General features: G+C 47.3%; 1 long non-coding RNA gene across 1 annotated transcript; it reads right to left on the reverse strand.

Annotated features, from left to right (window-relative positions):
- Positions 1 to 13,928: 13,928 nt before the first annotated feature.
- On the reverse strand, positions 13,929 to 23,304 carry LOC138293713 (uncharacterized). Its single transcript, XR_011203084.1, has 2 exons — positions 14,982 to 23,304; positions 13,929 to 14,220 (listed from the first exon to the last, which is right to left on the reverse strand). It is a non-coding gene; the product is annotated as an uncharacterized lncRNA (long non-coding RNA).
- Positions 23,305 to 24,211: the final 907 nt, after the last annotated feature.

Raw genomic sequence — 24,211 nt, forward strand, 5'->3', positions numbered from 1 at the left:
CTCATTCCACGTGTTTCAGGTATGCTGACATAAAGTTGGTACCTCTGTCAGACACCACCTCCTTAGGAAAACCCACTCTGGTAAAAATACCAATGAGTGCTTTGGCTACTGCAGGGGCAGTAGTCGACCTAAGGGGAATTGCTTCAGGGTATCTAGTAGCATGATCCACTACTACTAGTATGTACAGGCTCCCTGAGGCTGTGGGAGGTTCAAGTGGACCCACTATGTCCACACCCACTCTTTCAAAGGGGACCCCAACCACTGGAAGTGGAATGAGGGGGGCCTTTGGATGTCCACCTGTCTTACCACTGGCTTGACAGGTGGGACAGGAGATGCAAAACTCCTTAACCTTCTGGGACATGTTGGGCCAGTAGAAGTGGTTGACTAACCTCTCCCACGTCTTGGTTTGTCCCAAATGCCCAGCAAGGGGAATATCATGGGCTAAGGTCAGAATAAACTCTCTGAACGCCTGAGGCACTACCACTCTCCTAGTGGCACCAGGTTTGGGATCTCTTGCCTCAGTGTACAGGAGTCCATCTTCCCAATAGACCCTATGTGTTCCATTTTTCTTGCCTTTGGACTCTTCAGCAGCTTGCTGCCTAAGGCCTTCAAGAGAGGGACAGGTTTCTTGTCCCTTACACAACTCTTCCCTTGAGGGTCCCCCTGGGCCTAAGAGCTCAACCTGATAAGGTTCCAGCTCCATAGGCTCAGTTCCCTCAGAGGGCAGAACTTCTTCCTGAGAAGAGAGGTTCTCTTTTTCTGGTTGTGTTGCAGCTGGTTTCCCAGCTGACTTTCCTTTTCTCTTGGTAGGCTGGGCTTTTCTTCCAGACTCCAGCTCTACTTTTTCACCCTGTGCCTTGCACTGTGCCCTTGTCTTGACACACACCAGTTCAGGGATACCCAGCATGGCTGCATGGGTTTTTAGTTCTACCTCAGCCCATGCTGAGGACTCCAGGTCATTTCCAAGCAAACAGTCTACTGGGATATTTGAGGAGACCACCACCTGTTTCAGGCCATTGACCCCTCCTCACTCTAAAGTTACCATAGCCATGGGATGTACTTTAGTCTGATTGTCAGCGTTGGTGACTGGATAAGTTTGTCCAGCCAGGTATTGGCCAGGGGAAACCAGTTTCTCTGTCAACATAGTGACACTGGCACCTGTATCCCTAAGGCCCTCTACACTTGTCCCATTAATTAAGAGCTGCTGCCTGTATTTTTGCATGTTAGGGGGCCAGGCAGCTAGTGTGGCTAAATCCCCCCACCCTCAGAGACTAATGTAGCTTCAGTGTGACACCTGATTTGCTCTTGGCACACTATTGATCCCACTTGGAGACTAGCCATTCCAGTGTTAGCCGGAGTGGAGTTTGAAGTGGTATTTTTCTTGGGACAGGCCTTGTCTCCAGTTTGGTGTCCAGACTGACTACAGCTACGACACCAGGCCTTTTTGGGATCAAAGTTTTTACCCTTGTACCCAGAATTGTTTTGTGAAGAGGCTCTGGGCCCACCCTCCTGTGCAGGTTTTTGGGGGCCTGTAGAAAACTCTTTACTATTTTTGTTTTTGGCTGTCTCACCACCTTTCCCCTGGGGAGGTTTTGTGACCCCTTTCTTTTGGTCACCCCCTGTGGAAGTTTTGGACACCCTAGTCTTGACCCAATGGTCCGCCTTCTTTCCCAATTCTTGGGGAGAAATTGGTCCTAGGTCTACCAGATGCTGATGCAGTTTATCATTGAAACAATTACTTAATAGGTGTTTATTCACAAATAAATTGTACAGCCCATCATAATTACTTACACCACTGCCTTGAATCCAACCATCTAGTGTTTTTACTGAGTAGTCTACAAAGTCAACCCAGGTCTGGCTCGAGGATTTTTGAGCCCCCCTGAATCTAATCCTATACTCCTCAGTGGAGAATCCAAAGCCCTCAATCAGGGTACCCTTCATGAGGTCATAAGATTCTGCATCTTTTCCAGAGAGTGTGAGGAGTCTATCCCTACACTTTCCTGTGAACATTTCCCAAAGGAGAGCACCCCAGTGAGATTTGTTCACTTTTCTGGTTACACAAGCCCTCTCAAAAGCTGTGAACCATTTGGTGATGTCATCACCATCATCATATTTAGTTACAATCCCTTTAGGGATTTTCAACATGTCAGGAGAATCTCTGACCCTATTTATGTTGCTGCCACCATTGATGGGTCCTAGGCCCATCTCTTGTCTTTCCCTTTCTATGGCTAGGATCTGTCTTTCCAAAGCCAATCTTTTGGCCATCCTGGCTAACTGGATGTCCTCTTCACTGGAGTTATCCTCAGTGATTTCAGAGAGGTTGGTCCCTCCTGTGAGGGAGCCAGCATCTCTGACTATTATGCTTGGAGTCAGGGCTTGAGAGGCCCTGTTCTCCCTAGATAGGACTGGTAGGGGGGAATCATCCTCCAAGTCACTATCATCATCCTCTGTGTTGCCATCCTCAGAGGGGTTGGCCTTTTCAAACTCTGCCAACAGCTCCTGGAGCTGTAGTTTGGAAGGTCTGGGGTCCATTACTATTTTCTTTAGTTTACAGAGTGACCTTAGCTCCCTTATCTTAAGATGGAGGTAAGGTGTGGTGTCGAGTTCCACCACATTCATTACTGTACTAGACATTATGCTTCTAAAAGTTGGAATACTTTTTAAAAATCTAAAACTAGTTATAGGTTCTAATTCAAACTTTTACCAAACTTTTAAACTCTAAAAGAAATGCTAACAGGGACTAACACAAGGCCCTAGCAGGACTTTAAAGAATTTAGAAAAATTTCAAATTGCAAAAATCAATTTCTAATGACAATTTTTGGAATTTGTCGTGTGATCGGGTATTGGCCGAGTAGTCCAGCAAATGCAAAGTCTTGTACCCCACCGCTGATCCACCAATGTAGGAAGTTGGCTCTGTATGCACTATTTCAAAGTAAGGAATAGTATGCACAGAGTCCAAGGGTTCCCCTTAGAGGTAAGATAGTGGCAAAAAGAGATAATACTAATGCTCTATTTTGTGGTAGTGTGGTCGAGCAGTAGGCTTATCAAAGGAGTAGTGTTAAGCATTTGTTGTAAATACACACAGGCAATAAATGAGGAACACACACTCAGAGACAAATCCAGCCAATAGGTTTTGTTATAGAAAAATATATTTTCTTAGTTTATTTTAAGAACCACAGGTTCAAATTCTACATGTAATATCTCATTTGAAAGGTATTGCAGGTAAGTACTTTAGGAACTTTGATTAATTACAGTAGCATATATAATTTTCACATAAAACACAATTAGCTGTTTTAAAAGTGGACACAGTGCAATTTTCACAGTTCCTGGGGGAGGTAAAGTATTGTTATTTTTAACAGGTAAGTAAGTCACTTACAGGTCTCAGTTTTGGGTCCAAGGTAGCCCACCGTTGGGGGTTCAGAGCAACCCCAAAGTTACCACACCAGCAGCTCAGGGCCGGTCAGGTGCAGAGGTCAAAGAGGTGCCCAAAACACATAGGCTTCAATGGAGAGAAGGGGGTGCCCCGGTTCCAGTCTGCCAGCAGGTAAGTACAAGGGTCTTCGGAGGGCAGACCAGGGGGGTTTTGTAGGGCACCGGGGGGGACACAAGTCAGCACAAAAAGTACACCCTCAGCAGCGCGGGGGGCGGCCGGGTGCAGTGTGCAAACACGCTTCGGGTTTTCAATGGTTTTCAATGAGAGACCAAGGGGTCTCTTCAGCGGTGCAGGCAGGCAAGGGGGGGGCTCCTCGGGGTAGCCACCACCTGGGCAAGGGAGAGGGCCTCCTGGGGGTCACTCCTGCACAGAAGTTCCGTTCCTTCAGGTGCTGGGGGCTGCGGGTGCAGGGTCTTTTCCAGCCGTCGGGACTTTAGGTTCAGGCAGTCGCGGTCAGGGGGAGCCTCGGGATTCCCTCTGCAGGCGTCGCTGTGGGGGCTCAGGGGGGACAACTTTGGTTACTCACGGTCTCGGAGTCGCCGGAGGGTCCTCCCTGAGGTGTTGGTTCTCCACCAGTCGAGTCGGGGTCGCCGGGTGCAGTGTTGCAAGTCTCACGCTTCTTGCGGGGATTTGCAGGGGTCTTTAAATCTGCTCCTCTGTAACAAAGTAGCAGTTCTTTTGGAGCAGTGCCGCTGTCCTCTGGAGTTTCTTGTCTTTCTTGAAGCAGGGCAGTCCTCAGAGGATTCGGAGGTCGCTGGTCCCTTGGAAAGCGTCGCTGGAGCAGGTTTCTTTGGAAGGCAGGAGACAGGCCGGTAAGTCTGGGGCCAAAGCAGTTGGTGTCTTCTGTTCTTCCTCTGCAGGGGTTTTTCAGCTCAGCAGTCTTCTTCTTGTAGTTTCAGGAATCTAAATTCTTAGGTTCAGGGAAGCCCTTAAATACTAAATTTAAGGGCGTGTTTAGGTCTGGGGGGTTAGTAGCCAATGGCTACTAGCCCTGAGGGTGGGTACACCCTCTTTGTGCCTCCTCCCAAGGGGAGGGGGTCACATCCCTAATCCTATTGGGGAATCCTCCATCTGCAAGATGGAGGATTTCTAAAAGTTGGAGTCACTTCAGCTCAGGACACCTTAGGGGCTGTCCTGACTGGCCAGTGACTCCTTGTTATTCTCATTATTTCCCCCGGCCTTGCCGCCAAAAGTGGGGCCGTGGCCGGAGGGGGCGGGCAACTCCACTAGCTGGAGTGCCCTGTGGTGCTGGAACAAAGGGGGTGAGCCTTTGAGGCTCACCGCCAGGTGTTACAGCTCCTGCCTGGGGGAGGTGTTAGCATCTCCACCCAGTGCAGGCTTTGTTACTGGCCTCAGAGTGACAAAGGCACTCTCCCCATGGGGCCAGCAACATGTCTCGGTTGTGGCAGGCTGCTGGAACCAGTCAGCCTACACAGATAGTCGGTTAAGGTTTCAGGGGGCACCTCTAAGGTGCCCTCTGGGGTGTATTTTACAATAAAATGTACACTGGCATCAGTGTGCATGTATTGTGCTGAGAAGTTTGATACCAAACTTCCCAGTTTTCAGTGTAGCCATTATGGTGCTGTGGAGTTCGTGTAAAACAGACTCCCAGACCATATACTCTTATGGCTACCCTGCACTTACAATGTCTAAGGTTTTGCTTAGACACTGTAGGGGCACAGTGCTCATGCACTGGTGCCCTCACCTATGGTATACAGGGAGTGCAGAATTATTAGGCAAGTTGTATTTTTGAGGATTAATTTTATTATTGAACAACAACCATGTTCTCAATGAACCCAAAAAACTCATTAATATCAAAGCTGAATATTTTTGGAAGTAGTTTTTAGTTTGTTTTTAGTTTTAGCTATGTTAGGGGGATATCTGTGTGTGCAGGTGACTATTACTGTGCATAATTATTAGGCAACTTAACAAAAAAAAATATATACCCATTTCAATTATTTATTATTACCAGTGAAACCAATATAACATCTCAACATTCACAAATATACATTTCTGACATTCAAAAACAAAACAAAAACAAATCAGTGACCAATATAGCCACCTTTCTTTGCAAGGACACTCAAAAGCCTGCCATCCATGGATTCTGTCAGTGTTTTGATCTGTTCACCATCAACATTGCGTGCAGCAGCAACTACAGCCTCCCAGACACTGTTCAGAGAGGTGTACTGTTTTCCCTCCTTGTAAATCTCACATTTGATGATGGACCACAGGTTCTCAATGGGGTTCAGATCAGGTGAACAAGGAGGCCATGTCATTAGATTTCCTTCTTTTATACCCTTTCTTGCCAGCCACGCTGTGGAGTACTTGGACGCGTGTGATGGAGCATTGTCCTGCATGAAAATCATGTTTTTCTTGAAGGATGCAGACTTCTTCCTGTACCACTGCTTGAAGAAGGTGTCTTCCAGGAACTGGCAGTAGGACTGGGAGTTGAGCTTGACTCCATCCTCAACCCGAAAAGGCCCCACAAGCTCATCTTTGATGATACCAGCCCAAACCAGTACTCCACCTCCACCTTGCTGGCGTCTGAGTCGGACTGGAGCTCTCTGCCCTTTACCAATCCAGCCACGGGCCCATCCATCTGGCCCATCAAGACTCACTCTCATTTCATCAGTCCATAAAACCTTAGAAAAATCAGTCTTGAGATATTTCTTGGCCCAGTCTTGACGTTTCAGCTTGTGTGTCTTGTTCAGTGGTGGTCGTCTTTCAGCCTTTCTTACCTTGGCCATGTCTCTGAGTATTGCACACCTTGTGCTTTTGGGCACTCCAGTGATGTTGCAGCTCTGAAATATGGCCAAACTGGTGGCAAGTGGCATCGTGGCAGCTGCACGCTTGACTTTTCTCAGTTCATGGGCAGTTATTTTGCGCCTTGGTTTTTCCACACGCTTCTTGCGACCCTGTTGACTATTTTGAATGAAACGCTTGATTGTTCGATGATCACGCTTCAGAAGCTTTGCAATTTTAAGAGTGCTGCATCCCTCTGCAAGATATCTCACTATTTTTGACTTTTCTGAGCCTGTCAAGTCCTTCTTTTGACCCATTTTGCCAAAGGAAAGGAAGTTGCCTAATAATTATGCACACCTGATATAGGGTGTTGATGTCATTAGACCACACCCCTTCTCATTACAGAGATGCACATCACCTAATATGCTTAATTGGTAGTAGGCTTTCGAGCCTATACAGCTTGGAGTAAGACAACATGCATAAAGAGGATGATGTGGTCAAAATACTCATTTGCCTAATAATTCTGCACTCCCTGTAGTGCACCCTGCCTTAGGGCTGTAAGGCCTGCTAGAGGGGTGACTTATCTATACTGGCATAGGCAGTGAGAGGCTGGCATGGCACCCTGAGGGGAGTGCCATGTCGACTTACTCGTTTTGTTCTCACCAGCACACACAAGCTGGCAAGCAGTGTGTCTGTGCTGAGTGAGGGGTCTCCAGGGTGGCATAAGACATGCTGCAGCCCTTAGAGACCTTCCTTGGCATCAGGGCCCTTGGTACCAGGGGTACCATTTACAAGGGACTTATCTGGATGCCAGGGTGTGCCAATTGTGGATACAAAAGTACAGGTTAGGGAAAGAACACTGGTGCTGGGGCCTGGTTAGCAGGCCTCAGCACACTTTCAATTCAAAACATAGCATCAGCAAAGGCAAAAAGTCAGGGGGTAACCATGCCAAGGAGGCATTTCCGTACAATCGGCTCCCGGGGCGGGAAAAGCCAGATACTGAGGTGCCTGGATCGAAGGCGACCCCGACGCCGGCCTCGACGTCCGCGACGCAGGAGACATCACAAGAGGCTGCATCACCTCAACCACAGACGCTTGTCCAGGCGAAGTCGGTGACGCCGGAGAGGGCAACGGCGTCGATGGATGCGGCGTGACCGTGGGACTGACCTCCCAAGTCCTCCGACGCCGAGCCGAAGGCGACCTCGAACGAGACTCCTTGCTGGAATGACGCCGTGAATCTCTACGGCGCCGGGAGTCTCGATGACGCTGATGAGACCTTGGCAAAGAAGACTTTTTGTGATGTTTTTCCTTTCTCTTCGACTTCGCAGGAATAGTTTAGCCTCATGTTCTTTGAGGGCCTTCGGATTCATGTGCTGACATGAATCGCAAGTCACGACGTCGTGGTCGAAGCTCAAACACCAGAGACAGTCGGAGTGAGGATCTGTAACGGACATCTTGCCCCCACACTCTCGACAGGGCTTGAAACCCGACTTTCTCTGAGACATTGTTACCGCAGAGAAGAACTACGCAGCAGAAAATACACTGTAACTACTAAAGTAACAGTAGCTCCCTCGAAGATAACCGTTTCGAATGCACGGAAAAAAGGGAACTGACGTCGGCGAGGACCTCTTATTGCCTGTATGATGTCAGACGGCGTCGCGTGGGCTAGAGTGACGTCCTCGTCGACGTGCAGAGACTAGGAAGAAGATTTCCGTTGAATGCTGGCGCCATGGGAGTATTCATTAGGTGAGGAACCCACAGGTAGTTGTATCCATCAGAAAGAGGAATATCATGGGCTAAGGTCAGAATAAACTCTCTGAACTCCTGAGGCACAACCACTATCCTAGTGGCACCAGGTTTGGGATCTCTTGCCTCAGTGTACAGGAGTCCATCTTCTATGTGTTCCAGTTTTCTTGCCATTGGACTCTTCAGCAGCTTGCTGCCTAAGGCCTTCAAGAGAGGGACAGGTTTCTTGCCCCTTACACAACTGCTCCCTTGAGGGTCCCCCTGGGCCTAAGAGCTCAACCTGATAAGGTTCTAACTCTAGAGGCTCAGTTCCCTCAGAGGGCAGAACCTCTTCCTGAGAAGAGAGGTTCTCTTTTTGTTGTTGTGTTGCAGCTGGTTTCCCAGTTGTCTTTCCTTTTCTCTTGGTAGGCTGGGCCCTTTTTCCAGGCTCCAGCTCTACTTTTTCACCCTGAGCCTTGCACTGTGCCCTTGTCTTGACACACACCAGTTCAGGGATACCCAGCATGGCTGCATGGGTTTTCAGTTCTACCTCAGCCCATGCTGAGGGCTCCAGGTCATTTCCAAGCGAACAGTCTACTGGGATATTTGAGGAGACCACCACCTGTTTCAGGCCATTGACCCCTCCCCACCCTAAAGTTACCATAGCCATGGGATGTACTTTAGTTTGATTGTCAGCATTGGTGACTGGATAAGTTTGTCCAGCCAGGTATTGACCAGGGGAAACCAGTTTCTCTGTCACCATGGTGACACTGGCACCTGTATCCCTCAGGCCTTCTACACTTGTCCCATTAATTAAGAGCTGCTGCCTGTTTTTTTGCATACTAGGAGGCCAGGCAGCCAGTGTAGCTAAATCCACCCCACCCTCAGAGACTAATGTAGCTTCAGTGTGACACCTGATTTGCTCTGGGTACACTGTTGATCCCACTTGGAGACTGGCCATTCCAGTGTTAGCTGGAGTGGAGTTAGAAGTGGTACTTTTCTTGGGACAGGCCTTGTCTCCAGTTTGGTGTCCAGGCTGATTACAGCTACGACACCAGGCCTTTTTGGGATCAAAGTTTTTACCTTTGTACCCAAAATTGTTTTGTGAAGAGGCTCTGGGCCCACCCTCCTGTGCAGGTTTTTGGGGGCCAGAAGAAGACTCTTTACTATTTTTGTTTTTGGATGTCTCAACACCTTTCCCCTGCGGAGGTTTTGTGACCCCTTTCTTTTGGTCACCCCCTGTGGAAGTCTTGGTCACCCTAGTCTTGACCCAATGGTCCGCCTTCTTTCCCAATTCTTGGGGAGAAATTGGTCCTAGGTCTACCAGATGCTGATGCAGTTTATCATTGAAACAATTACTTAACAGGTGTTCTTTCACAAATAAATTGTACAGCCCATCATAATCATTAACACCACTGCCTTGAATCCAACCATCCAGTGTTTTTACTGAGTAGTCCACAAAATCAACCCAGGTCTGGCTCGAGGATTTTTGAGCCCCCCTGAATCTAATTCTATACTCCTCAGTGGAGAATCCAAAGCCCTCAATCAGGGTTCCCTTCATGCGGTCATAAGATTCTGCATCTTTTCCAGAGACTGTGAGGAGTCTATCCCTACACTTTCCAGTGAACATTTCCCAAAGGAGAGCACCCCAGTGAGATCTGATTACTTTTCTGGTTACACAACCCCTCTCAAAAGCTGTGAACCATTTGGTGATGTCATCACCATCTTCATATTTAGTTACAATCCCTTTAGGGATTTTCAACATGTCAGGAGAATCTCTGACCCTATTTATGTTGCTGCCACCATTGATGGGACCTAGGCCCATCTCTTGTCTTTCCCTTTCTATGGCTAGGATCTGTCTTTCCAAAGCCAACCTTTTGGCCATCCTGGCTAACTGGATGTCCTCTCCACTGAGGTTATCCTCAGTGATTTCAGAGGTGCTGGTCCCTCCTGTGAGGGAAGCAGCATCTCTGACTAGTATATTTGGAGACAGGGCTTGAGTGGCCCTGTTCTCCCTAAGTAGGACTGGAGGGGAGGAATTATCCTCCAAGTCACTATCATCATCCTCTGGGTTGTCATCCTCAGAGGGGTTGGCTTTTTCAAACTCTGCCAAAAGCTCCTGGAGCTGTTGTTTGGAGGGTCTTGAGCCAATTGTGATTTTCTTACGTTTGCAGAGTGACCTTAGCTCCCTCATCTTAAGATGGAGGTAAGGTGTGAGGTCGAGTTCCTTCACATTCATCTCTGCACTAGACATTCTGTTTCTAAAAGTTGGAATACTTTTTAAGAATCTAAAACTAGTTCTAGAATCCAATTCAAACTTTCACAAAACTTTTAAACTCTAAAAGAAATGCTAACAGGGACTAACACAAGGCCCTAGCAGGACTTTTAAGAATTTAGAAAAATAGTTCAAATTGCAAAAATCAATTTCTAATGACAATTTTTGGAATTTGTCGTGTGATCAGGTATTGGCGGAGTAGTCCAGCAAATGCAAAGTCTTGTACCCCACCGCTGATCCACCAATGTAGGACGTTGGCTCTGTATGCACTATTTCAAAGTAAGGAATAGTATGCACAGAGTCTAAGGGTTCCCCTTAGAGGTAAGATAGTGGCAAAAAGAGATAATACTAATGCTCTATTTTGTGGTAGTGTGGTCAAGCAGTAGGCTTATCAAAGGAGTAGTGTTAAGCATTTGTTGTACATACCCACAATTCCAGGCCAATAGGTTTTTGTATAGAAAAATATCTTTTCTTAGTTTATTTTAAGAACCACAGGTTCAAATTCTACATGTAATACTTTGCATGAAAGGTATTGCAGGTAAGTACTTTGGGAACTTTGAATAATCACAATAGCATATATACTTTTCAAATAAAACACATATAGCTATTTCAAAACTAGACAGTGCAATTTTCACAGTTCCTAGGGGAGGTAAGTTATTGTTAGTTCTTGCAGGTAAGTAAACCACCTACGGGGTTCAAATTTGGGTCCAAGGTAGCCCACCGTTGGGGGTTCAGAGCAACCCCAAAGTTACCACACCAGCAGCTCAGGGCCGGTCAGGTGCAGAGGTCAAAGTGGTGCCCAAAACGCATAGGCTTCAATGGAGAAGGGGGTGCCCCGGTTCCAGTCTGCCAGCAGGTAGGTACCCGCGTCTTCGGAGGGCAGACCAGGGGGGTTTTGTAGGGCACAGGAGGAAGTGGGGGGGGGGGGGGGGGGGGGGGGGGGAACACATGTAAGCACAGAAAGTACACCCTCAGCAGCACAGGGGCGGCCGGGTGCAGTGTGCAAACACGCGTCGGGTTTGTCGTTGAAATCAATGGGAGACCAAGGGGTCTCTTCAGCGATGCAGGCAGGCAAGGGAGGGGCTCCTCGGGGTAGCCACCACCTGGGCAAGGGAGAGGGCCTCCTGGGGGTCACTCCTGCACTGGAGTTCCGATCTTTCAGGTCCTGGGGGCTGCGGTGCAGAGTCTTTTCCAGGCGTCGGGATCTGGGAGTCAGGCAGTCGCGGTCAGGGGGAGCCTCGGGATTCCCTCTGCAGGCGTCGCTGTGGGGGATCAGGGGGGGCAACTCTGGCTACTTACGGTCTCGTAGTTGCCGGGGAGTCCTCCCTGAAGTGTTTGTTCTCCACAAGTCAAGCCGGGGGCGTCGGGTGCTGAGTAGCAAGTCTCACGTTTCCAGCAGGAAACGCAGTTGTTTTAAAGTTGCTCCTTTGAAACAAAGTTGCAGTCTTGGATGAACAGAGCTGCTGTCCTCGGGAGTTTCTTGGTCCTTCCAGAGTAGGGCAGTCCTCTGAGGATTCAGAGGTCGCTGGTAATGGGGAAAGCGTCGCTGGAGCAGTGTCTTTTAGAAGTGGGGAGACAGGCCGGTAGAGCTGGGGCCAAAGCAGTTGGTGTCTCCATCTTCTCTGCAGGGTTTTCAGCTCAGCAGTCCTCTTCTTCTTAGGTTGCAGGAATCTAAGTTCCTAGGTTCAGGGGAGCCCCTAAATACAGAATTTAGGGGTGTGTTTAGGTCAGGGAGGGCAGTAGCCAATGGCTACTAGCCCTGAGGGTGGCTACACCCTCTTTGTGCCTCCTCCCAAGGGGAGGGGGTCACATTCCTATCCCTATTGGGGGGATCCTCCATCTGCAAGATGGAGGATTCCTAAAAGTCAGAGTCACTTTGTAAGGAAATGCCTCCTTGGCATGGTTGCCCCCTGACTTTTTGCCTTTGCTGATGCTATGTTTACAATTGAAAGTGTGCTGAGGCCTGCTAACCAGGCCCCAGCACCAGTGTTCTTTCCCTAACCTGTACTTTTGTATCCACAATTGGCAGACCCTGGCATCCAGATAAGTCCCTTGTAACTGGTACTTCTAGTACCAAGGGCCCTGATGCCAAGGAAGGTCTCTAAGGGCTGCAGCATGTCTTATGCCACCCTGGAGACCTCTCACTCAGCACAGACACACTGCTTGCCAGCTTGTGTGTGCTAGTGAGAACAAAACGAGTAAGTCGACATGGCACTCCCCTCAGGGTGCCATGCCAGCCTCTCACTACCTATGCAAGTATAGGTCAGTCACCCCTCTAGCAGGCCTTACAGCCCTAAGGCAGGGTGCACTATACCATAGGTGAGGGTACCAGTGCATGAGCATGGTACCCCTACAGTGTCTAAACAAAACCTTAGACATTGTAAGTGCAGGGTAGCCATAAGAGTATATGGTCTGGGAGTTTGTCAAACACGAACTCCACAGCACCATAATGGCTACACTGAAAACTGGGAAGTTTGGTATCAAACTTCTCAGCACAATAAATGCACACTGATGCCAGTGTACATTTTATTGCAAAATACACCCCAGAGGGCACCTTAGAGGTGCCCCCTGAAACTTAACCGACTGTCTGTGTAGGCTGACCCCATGGGGAGAGTGCCTTTGTCACTCTGAGGCCAGTAACAAAGCCTGCACTGGGTGGAGATGCTAACACCTCCCCCAGGCAGGAGCTGTAACACCTGGCGGTGAGCCTCAAAGGCTCACCCCTTTGTCACAGCCCAGCAGGGCACTCCAGCTTAGTGGAGTTGCCCGCCCCCTCCGGCCACGGCCCCCACCAAAATTTAGGCCTGTTTATATTGTAAACTCTATGGTTATTATGATTATGTAGTGCTTTATAAGATACTGCGGGACTCCCACTTTGACGACGGGAAAGATTCAAGCATGTGAATCTATGAAAGATACCAATACTGGATAACTGCAGTTACAGGGAAATAACTAATTTCTTATTATCCCGCAAGCATAGGAGGCCTCGTCGTCCTGCAGGGACAGAGACTATACATATGGAGGTCTGTCATGGATACTAGGTGCAACACTTTGAGCAGTTGTGGAATGCAGTTCTTTCTATCATGAAAGGAACATTCTAAAACAGCAGAGAAGGCCCAGGAGGAGCAAAACATCAAATGGGGAGCGGAGAAGTGTCAGTCATGGAGCCAGACAAAGGTGCACAATGCTTCTGAGGTGAAGAGAAGACATGATGATCGTTTACACCGACTAATCTACAGGATTCAAACAGGACCAGCAACAACATAACAAGCCGTTGACCCAGAGTAAGTCCTGACAGTGGAAAACACCAATCAACTGGGACCCATGCACATTATTAGCAATCGATATAATCATTATACCTCATAATTCAAAGACTTCTTCGGAAAAAAAAGAAGTTGCACATGTACGAGCCCAACACTAGATGGAAGGTGTACAGCTACACATGCCACAAACAGCATAATTCTGATATATATTGTGCCTTGCTATCTAGAAAATACACTTACTGTGTAAAGGGGTAGCAAACAAAAAATCCAGGACTATGTATATATCTGTCTGCCTGCCTGTAACCTTTCCACATTAATATTTTAATACAATTTCAGCCAACAGTAAAATGCTATAAAGTAACTGAAAAGAGACATGTATCGCATTATAAAACTAATGAAATGTTAAAAATGTCAGACTGCCTAAAAGTGCCACCTAGTAGCTTTCAGCTACATAAAGTGCTACAGACGCACAACAAAATCAATGCACAAGTTTCTCGGTCTCATAGAAACTTTTTATTTGCCAAGCTTATTCTTCTAAGAGGCATGTGAAGTTAGGTGACTGCCAGTTCACAAAACTTTATAGAAAAATAATACAATAAATAGTCAATCAGTTAACTCGCTGGTAGTACAATGGAAGTGGTTCTGCGCCTCTTGGAAAACTGCAATCACATCAATTACACAATCTTCTTTGGGGTTGTGACTGACAAGGAAGAGTGTTGGCGGATCGATTTCCTCAAAACTAATTGTTCTGTGTCAGATCATCAGTAAGTGTCCAATTGTTCCTGCAGAAGAAAGTAATAGAGAGATCAAGACATCTGCCACTGGTCCTAAACCCATCCTCTCATATGACCATCCGATCATGGTGTGGTGCTACGAAACCCTGATGACTGGAAGAGAGAACTTAAAAAAACATGGGTAAAATAACTTAAGATTGACACAGAGATACAGCTGTATTTAGCACAACTACAAAAGAGAAGCATTCAGGAATATAGAAGGATGACACGATGGAAGTCCACAGTCAGGGTTAGAAGGGGTGGCTAAGGGAAATTATACCATCTAGAGCAGATAATACTATAAGGAAGTAAACAGGTTGATATTATTCACATTCAATACAACATTATTAATATCATCATTTAGTAAGAAAGGCTAAAAAGCATCTCAGCAGGATGCAGGTAGACCAGGTTGCAACAATGCTAGAACTTGAGCCAAGTTGAGCAGGCACTTTTAGATGAGATTTGAAGTGAGGAGGCAAGTCTTATCATGTTACTGTATTTCTTAGGGTTTTGGTTTTACTTAAGTTTGAAAAGTGGGTATTAGAGTGCATTACCTTATATGCAAGACTGGAATTTTTGTGGGCAAAGCAAAGTTAAAAAAGTATTAGGAGTTTAGAAATTGTTGGACTGTTCATTTTCTCATGAGTATGGAGCCAAGCCACACAGTGTAGTATGAATTTGAGGGGGATTAATGGAGACTGAGGCAAATCGCTTGGAAGGTACTTTTATTGCCCTTGGAAAGAAGTAGGGAACTCAATACGCTCTCCTACCTGTCCCAATCTGTATCTGGTAATATAAAGAATTACGGACATTCACGTCTTAGTCGGGGATGATACTCATGTGATTGGTCGCTGGTGTACAAACTCCAGGTCTTATTTTCCTTAGTCACTTCCCGTAAGGTCTAGGGGCTAGGCAGTACTTCAATGAAGGCTCTTAAAGAAAAGCACAATTTAATCAACTTCTGGATGTCGCTAAGCACCAGCCAAATAAATGTTTCCATTTCCATTCCATGCCTTTACAACTCAACCCCATATGCGTGATCACGCAACAGACAACATGCAAATCAAACGTTATCATAATATTGTTTTCATGTCACACATTCAGTAGTAATAATAAATTCTGATTAACTTCCATTCATTTTACCTCATCTCATACAACACAGCATCTTTCATGTTCAAGAGCTGTACACATTAATTGCTTCATAGTAGAAAAAAACAATCCTTGTCATTCTCAAGCACACTTTTTATTCTGCTCCATTGATTGTAGTAAATCATCCACTTTTTCAACGTATCAATTAATGGGGAAGCATTCTCAATGCGTCTCAGACACTTTTATTCTTTCAGGTCTTACTTGTGAGACATTTCAAACTGTGATCCTGATCAAGCATTCGCATCTCTTTAGAGACAGAGATTAGCCATTCAGCATCTACAGTCCCGCCACTGCTTCCAGTAAACTCGTACCACAGCTATCTGAATGATATTTGCAATTCTGTGCTCACATTTGTCCTGGATCTTATTCTCATCTTGAATGATACGTAGTTTTACTGCTCACAAAACTGCTTCAGAATAGGTGATAATAGCCTTTCCATGTGCATCTTTTTTGTTGGTGGTTGTGTGGTAGAAGTCATCTCTCAAAAATGTCACAAAGAAAGTTGTTGCAAGCCCGCAACCTACTGTACTGTATGCATTTAAGGAGTCTTATCCTATTTAATCAAGACTGCTATTCAATGTGGAGAGCATCAAGAAGCTTGTTCCTGTACAAGCTAAACCCAAGATCCCCTAAAAATGAGGAGGCACTCGTGGATTTCATGTAGTGCCGGAGGTAAGTTTTCACTGTCAACCATGTCAGTAACTGCAATTGCAATATATCTAGTAGAGACATATTCTAGTTGCAGATTCCTTACCTTAGATTTTTCCACCAGGCATCAGACTGGATCCGGAGATTTTTTTCTTTGAACAATACCCTTGCGTGTCGGTAGGTGATGTTGGTCGAATCCGTGGGCGTCGTAGTCGCCTTGATGACGTCAGGAGTAGCACATAGACGCCGCCTCAGCGCAGTGACAGCAGTTTCTTTTCACGACTTTCCATGCCAAAGCGCAGAGCTGCAAAGAACACTGAGAATGGTGCACCAGAGCTAAGGCCCTGAATGGGAAAGCACTGTCCCTAGAAATCAGTTCGCAAGCAGAGAGGATGAGTGGGTCGGTAAGGAATCTGCAACTAGAATAGGTCTCCACCAGATATATCGTTACCGAAGGTAAGTAACTTGTACATGTGATAGAGACTTCTAGTTGCAGATTCCTTACCTTAGAATAGATACCCAAGCAATGCCATCCTTGGAGGTGGGCTGCGATCCAAGATCATACTAGAAAGTCCTGCAGCACTCTTTTTGGGTCCAAACGGTAGAGTCTCTCCTCCTCATGAAAAGGATGCGGAGGTGCCTAAAAAGTAGGCAAGGTGATGGACTGGCCTACATAAAAAGGTGTAACGACCTTGGGAAGGAAGGAAGCCTTAGTGTGTAACACCACTTTGTCAGAGTGTATAGGCAAATATGGGGGCTTGGAAGAAAGAGCCTGAAACTCACTCACTCTGCAAGCAGAAGTGATGGCAACAACAAAAACAGTCTTGAAAGTAAGGAGCCGTAATGGACAATTCTGCATCGGCTCAAAGGGAGTACACATTTAGAAGTAAGTACAAGATTGAGGTCCCACTGAGGCATGATAAATGGAGTGGGAGGAAACAAATAGGTGAGACCCTTAAGGAATCGACTGACAATAGGAGACTTAAAGAGTGAAGGCTGATCAGGCAACCTAAGAAAGGCCCAAATAGCTGTGAAATAACATTTAAGGGTGCCCAAATAGAGCCCTGCTGGGCAAAAGAAAGAATGAACAAAAGAACCTCAGAAAGAGGAGCAGAGAGGGGGGTGTCAACAGATTTGTTGGTACACCATTCCACAAATGTATGCCAACAACAGGTTTATACCGGTTTGGTGGAGGGACTCCTGGCTGCCAAGATAACGTCACAGACTTCGGGTGGAAGGTCAAAAGCCGTCAACTAACGCCCCTCAATCTCCACGCAGGAAGGTGGAGATTGGACAGGTTCGGGTGGGGAACTGTCCCTTGCTGCTACGAGAGAAGACCCTCCAGAAGAGGCAGACTGAGTGGAGGATCGTTGGCCATTCTCAATAGCTCTGGATAACATACTCTCTGTGCCCAGTCCGGAGCCACCAAGATAACTTGGGTCTTGTCGTTCCTGATCTTCTTGAGAACTCTGGGTTGTAGTGGTGTAGGCCGAAAGGAGACGGGAGTTGCACTCGAGACGAAAAGCGTCCCGACCGAGTGCCGCCTTGGAAACTCCAACGTGCAAAAAGGCTGACATTGCCTCGGCAGAGAACACGCAAACAGATCTAGCCAAGGCTCTCCCCACTGCTGAAATAGACTTTGCGCCACCTCCGGATGGAGACCCAATTAGTGATCGGCTATGCATCGACGACTGAGTTTGTCCGCTCTGGCGTTCAGAAAGCCTGCCAGATGCTGAACCACCAGGGTTATGTCCTAATGTGCCAGCCATGTCCAGAGGCGCAGTGCCTCTTGGCAAGTGGTCCAGGATCCTACTCCGCCCTGTTTGTTGCAGTACCATATGGCGGTAGTGTTGTCCGTGAACACTTGCACTAATTTTCCTTTGAGAGAGGGAAGGAATGCTTTCAACGCAAGCCTGATCGCCTGGAGCTCCAGAAGATTGATATGGAGCCCAGAGGCCTCTGATCTCTGCCTCTCCCATGAGGCTGCCCAATCCCAGAAGTGACACATCCGTCACTATGGATAGATCTGACAGGGAAATAGAGAGGGATCGGCCGTTCACTCAATGTGGATTCGAAAGCCACCACTGCAGGTCCTTCAGTCTCCTTCGAGATCTGGACCATGTTGGAGAGATTTCCCTGATGCTGCGCCCACTGGAACATCAATCCCCACTGCAGAGCCCACATATGCCATCTGGCATGTGTTACTAGCAGGGGATGAAGGAGGCCATGAGGCCCAGCAGCCTCATAGTCCATCTCACCGAAACACAGAAAGATCGGAATCATAACCCAAAAAGCGAAGATATTCAGGTTAATAGGCCCAAAACTGCACTGTGTCCAGAACAGCTCTGATGAAAGGGAGTGTCTGAGAGGGAGTCAGGTGTGCCTTTAGCACGTTTATAGGGAACCCAAGCGTGTGCAGGAGGTTCACAGTAGTCTGAAGGTGGGATACGACTTTCTGGGGAGAGTCCGCCTTCAACAGCCAGTCGCCGAGGTAGGGAAAGACTGAAACCCCCAAGCTGAACAGATGAGCTGCGACCACCTCCATCACTTTCGTGAACACCCAAGAGGCGCTGGTAAGGCCGAAGGAGAGCGCAGTAAATTTAAAGTGCTCATGACCCACCACGAATCGCAGCAAACATCTGTGGGAAGGCAGGATGGGAATATGGAAATAAGCGTCCTGCAAGTCCAACACTACCATCCAGTCTCCTGGGTCCAAGGCACTCAGGACCTGAGCCAGAGTCAGCATTTTGAATTTCTCCTGCTTGAGGAAGAGATTGAGGTCCGGAAAGTCTAGGATAGGATGTGAGCCCTTGTCTTTTTTGGTCACCAGGAAGTGGCGGGATAACAACCACTACCTATCTCTGGCGCACAGGCCCTCTCTATAGCTCCCTCGACCAAGAGAGCCACAACTTCCTGGCGGAAAAGTGCCAAATGATCCTCCGGAATAAGGCTGACTGATGGAGGCACGGCTGGTGGGGCAGATTCGAAGGAAGAAGTAGCCCCTTCTAACGATCTGCGAAACCCACATGTCCGTAGTGATGGATTACCAGTGGGGCAGGTGATGACGAATCCTGCCACGAACTGGACTGAAGTAAGGAGGCCGACTAGGAGGGTTTGGAGGCTGCAGCAGGGGCAAGGATGGACTGGACAGACCTCGGGTTCCCTGTCCCACACGGGATTCCGCGTCCCCAGTCATGCAGCAGCTGAACAGCGTGGGTGGCATGGTGGCTGGGTTGGGAACGAGACAGGGAACCCCTTCAGTGGCCACGAAAGGGACGAAGGCGGACCGTTGGGGGGCAAGGGGCAGTAGAAAGGCCGAGGGACCGAGCCGTAGCCCAGGAGTCCTTGAACTTCTCCAAAGCAGAGTCTGTCTTGCCTCCAAAGAGGTAGGAGCCATCAAAGGGCATGTTCACAGGAGTCTGTTGGACATCCCCCAAAAAAACAGACATATGCAAGGCCACTGTTCTTACAACTGAAATACCTAGAGTCGGTCATGTCCAGCCCACATCTGATTGTGAACTTTGCTGCATCTCTCCCATCGGTGACAGCTTGGGAGACAATTGCACGGGCCTTCTCCGGTATCTGCGGCAGAACTTGCGCGACCACATCCCACAGAGAGGGGCTATAGTGGCCCAAAAGGAATGCAGTGTTCACCGCAGCGCGAGACTGGAGGAAGAAAACATCTTCCCAAATTGTTCCAGCCTTTTTGATTACCTATCTGGGGGTGCGGAAGGGAATGCGCCCGAGGATGAGGATGCCTGGCTGATGGCAGCGTACGATAGTCCTGGTCACAGGAGCCCCTGTGTTGGGTCTGGACCAAGTACCCAAAAGGACATCAGTGAGGGCCTCATTGAATGGTAAAAGAGGTTCCGATGTGGAAGCCCCTGGATGAAGCACCTTCATCAGGAGATTAGACATGACCTGTACAGTAGGCAGCTCAAGGGCAAGGACCTCAGCCACCCTACTGACCACCATGAAATAAGTTGCTCTTCCACCGCAGCCGCCGCAGTAGGAGGCAGCATGCCAGCGTCTGGAGAGGTATTCAGACTACTGGCCTTGCCCAACTCCTGTGCCCAGTCCAAGTTATGGTCCTACTGGTATTTATCAGGGTCGAGGGAGCCCTCCAATCCTTCCCTGAATTCGTACCCATAAGAAAAAGGGTCAGAATCCAACCTGGGGTGAATAGGCCCCTATCAAAGTAGAAGGTGGTGTCGGCCGATGCTGGTCCAGTTCCGAGTCGCTGGGGATAAAGATTGGGTCAACATCGATGGTGGGCACTACCAAGGTCGGGAGCGTCAACAATCAAACCGGCGCCAGGGAAGGTCTCAATGGTATGGCCGGTGTGGATCTGGAGGGTACCTCTGTGACCAGAGCCGGAGGCACAGAACTCGAAGGCCCCCCACCCGAACCCCTTGGGCCCTAAGGCACCGTATCGGGATCAGACAGCCCACAAATGAGGTACATGGCCTCACAGAACTCCTTTTACTGGGCAGGGGTCACTCTGGCTCCAGGAAACTCAGGGAAGCGCAGAGAGCGCCCAGACACAGGCTCTGAAGATGGAGGCCTTGAGCGTCGACGGTCCTCCCGGGTCACATCAGCCGAACGATGGTGTGAAGTCGAAGAGTGATGAGGGTCTCTTCGACTTTTTCTGACCTTGACCTGAAGACTTAGAAGAGCAATGGTGGTGGCTCCGCGGCCGGTCTCGAGACCTTCCCCTCGAGCGAGACAGGGACCTATGCGGAGTCGAGCGCTGGGACACCAGAAGCTTGAGGGACTGCTCCCTCAAGGCCTTTGGGTCGAGGTCACACTCCAGACACCACAATCAGACCCGATGTGCATCCGCCACTGACATTATGCGATGACAATCCTTGCACGCTTAGAAACCGGTCTTCGGGACATCCCTCGACGCACCAAAAAAAAGTACCAAAATCTCGACAAAAGTGTCGAAGTCGGTCAAAAAACGACCAGGGTAGCTCTCACTGGATCAGCGCTTGATGTCAACTTTAATTAATGCAAGTATTCCACTCTTTTGATTATTCCAAATTCTGCGAGTGACAACCATTCGCATCTGTTTAGAGATCATCATTTGGCATTCAACATCTACAGTCACAACACTGCTTAGAGCAAACTCAACCACTGCAAATATCTCAAGGATAGCCCCACTTGTGTTAGCGTTCCGCATCCTATTTGCATCTCGAGTAATAATTGGTTGTATGCATTATCGCCCCTAATATTAGCTTCTTCTAGTGCATCTTCTTGGCTGATTTTGTGGTAGAAGTAATCTCTGAAAACAAGTCACAAAGAAAGTAGTCGCAATATCACAACCACTCTATATTATGCATTCATAGAGTCGTATCCTGTTTAATCATCACTGCTTTTCAAAGGAACAGCATTTGTGTTGAGTGGCAAGAAGCTTTCTACCTGTACAAGCTAAACTCTAGATCCCCTAAAAATGAGGAGGCAATCGTAGATTTTGTGTACTGCCAGGGGTACATTTTTATTGTCAGCCATGTCAGTAACTGCCATTTGTTAGGACTGAAGAGCCATACTCAAAGTCTGTTCTCCATCACAAGACAAGTTGATGCTTTCCTTTCATTTGTTCATTGCTACAGAGAGAAAAAAAGAGAAACCGACAAAAAGAAAAAAAAACACACAAAAAAAGTAAAAAAGTAAAAACAAACTGCACATATCTGGAAAATGATCAGAGAAGCTGCACCTTTATCAGAAAGCCACATTAAAAGTCCTCAAACACACCCATCACTTAAAATTGCATCAGTCGAACCACCAAAGGTGTTGGGACACATAATTAAAACAAACAAAAAAAAAAAGGTCCCTTCTTCAATCACCAAAAGATATGCTCTCCTATGCAGACAACATAAAATAAACACTGCATTTCCCACACGTTTGTTTTGGATAAATGCACCAATAAATTAATTCTTGCAACTTCCATTAACTCAGTTTAGGAAATATAATAAAATGATCAGCAATTTCACAAACATTCATTTGGGTATAAACCCTCTTACATGCAAATCAAACTTGTCATCAGTGACAACGCTCACATTCAGCAGTAATGCTGAATTTTAATTTACCTGTCACTGACGTTACCTTTTCTCTCACAGAGTGACATCTTTCCTGTTTAAGCGATGTAAAAATTCAGTGGGCTTTAAGCAGAGTAGCGGAAATACACTACTCTTGTAAGAAGCAGAGTTGCAAACGCTGTGTATACTCTCTGATCCATTCATGGTAGTAACTCTCATCCACTTTTTAAATTCATCATTTCATGGTGAAGAATTCTCAAATACAATACTTGGTATCAACTTTAACTCATACAAGCATTACACTCTGGATTATTCCAAATTCTGCGAGTGATCAACCATTCGCATCTCGATTACAGATCGTCATTTGTCAATCAACATCTACAGTCATTTCACTGCTCCCAGCAAACTCAACCGCTGCAAGTATCTGAACAATAGCCCCACTTGTGTTAGCATTCCAAATCCCATTTGCATCTCTGAATAAAGTCACAAAGAAAGTTGTGGTAATACTACAGCTTGAAGCAACAGTATGTGTAGGTAGAGCATTCAAGCCTAACCCAAATATATCTCACTTTCAAATTAAAACCCAAAATCCCCATTGAAAGGAGTAGGCAATTGTAGCACTTAGCTATGTTTCATGTACTTGCAATCACTTTCAGGGTTGAAGTACATTGGAGAGAGCGAGTAAATGCCACATCTGTCTGAGTTAGAATATATTCAATTACCAGCTAAACCAATAATTTCCTTGTGTTAGAGGCATCTGCCTTTTTCAGCTCTTATTGTTCTGTTCACCACAACACGAGGAATACTTGCCTTTCTCTTGCTGTATCCTACTAGTAGGAAATAAAGAAACCTACCAAAGAGACAAAATAAACTAAAGAACCCTACTGGAAAAATGCAACGAAAGACACTGTGTATGGCTGCAATTACATCAGAGAAGCTCCACAATTTCTAAAAAGTAACCACTAACATTATCAACCAAAAAAAAACAAAAAACATAAAATTGCCAATTACAACTGTAGAACATGTCTTAGTCTACTCTTGCGCCATTAGCTACAAGTGAAATAAATAAAACATGTACCTTGTAAAGAAATGGCTCCCTGTTGCAGTTACCCCCCACTTTTTGCCTGATACTGATGCTGACTTGACTGAGAAGAGTGCTGGGACCCTGCTAACCAGGCCCCAGCACCAGTGTTCCTTCACCTAAAATGTACCATTGTATCCACAATTGGCACACCCTGGCATTCAGATAAGTCCCTTGTAACTGGTACTTCTAGTACCAAGGGCCCTGATGCCAAGGAAGGTCTCTAAGGGCTGCAGCATGTCTTATGCCACCCTAGAGACCCCTCACTCAGCACAGACACACTGCTTACAAGCCTGTGTGTGCTAGTGAGAACAAAATGAGTAAGTCGACATGGCACTCCCCTCAGGGTGCCATGCCAGCCTCTCACTGCCTATGCAGTATAGGTAAGACACCCCTCTAGCAGGCCCTACAGCCCTAAGGCAGGGTGCACTATACCATAGGTGAGGGTACCAGTGCATGAGCATGGTACCCCTACAGTGTCTAAACAAAACCTTAGACATTGTAAGTGCAGGGTAGCCATAAGAGTATATGGTCTGGGAGTTTGTCAAACACGAACTCCACAGCACCATAATGGCTACACTGAAAACTGGGAAGTTTGGTATCAAACTTCTCAGCACAATAAATGCACACTGATGCCAGTGTACATTTTATTGTAAAATACACCCCAGAGGGCACCTTAGAGGTGCCCCCTGAAACTTAACCGACTATCTGTGTAGGCTGACTAGTTTTAGCAGCCTGCCACAAACCGAGACATGTTGCTGGCCCCATGGGGAGAGTGCCTTTGTCACTCTGAGGCCAGTAACAAAGCCTGCACTGGGTGGAGATGCTAACACCTCCCCCAGGCAGGAATTGTCACACCTGGCGGTGAGCCTCAAAGGCTCACCTCCTTTGTGCCAACCCAGCAGGACACTCCAGCTAGTGGAGTTGCCCGCCCCCTCCGGCCAGGCCCCACTTTTGGCGGCAAGGCCGGAGAAAATAATGAGAAAAACAAGGAGGAGTCACTGGCCAGTCAGGACAGCCCCTAAGGTGTCCTGAGCTGAGGTGACTCTGACTTTTAGAAATCCTCCATCTTGCAGATGGAGGA

This window comes from Pleurodeles waltl, chromosome 4_2, assembly GCF_031143425.1.
Source record: "Pleurodeles waltl isolate 20211129_DDA chromosome 4_2, aPleWal1.hap1.20221129, whole genome shotgun sequence".
In the NCBI taxonomy this organism is placed as follows: Eukaryota; Metazoa; Chordata; class Amphibia; order Caudata; family Salamandridae; genus Pleurodeles; species Pleurodeles waltl.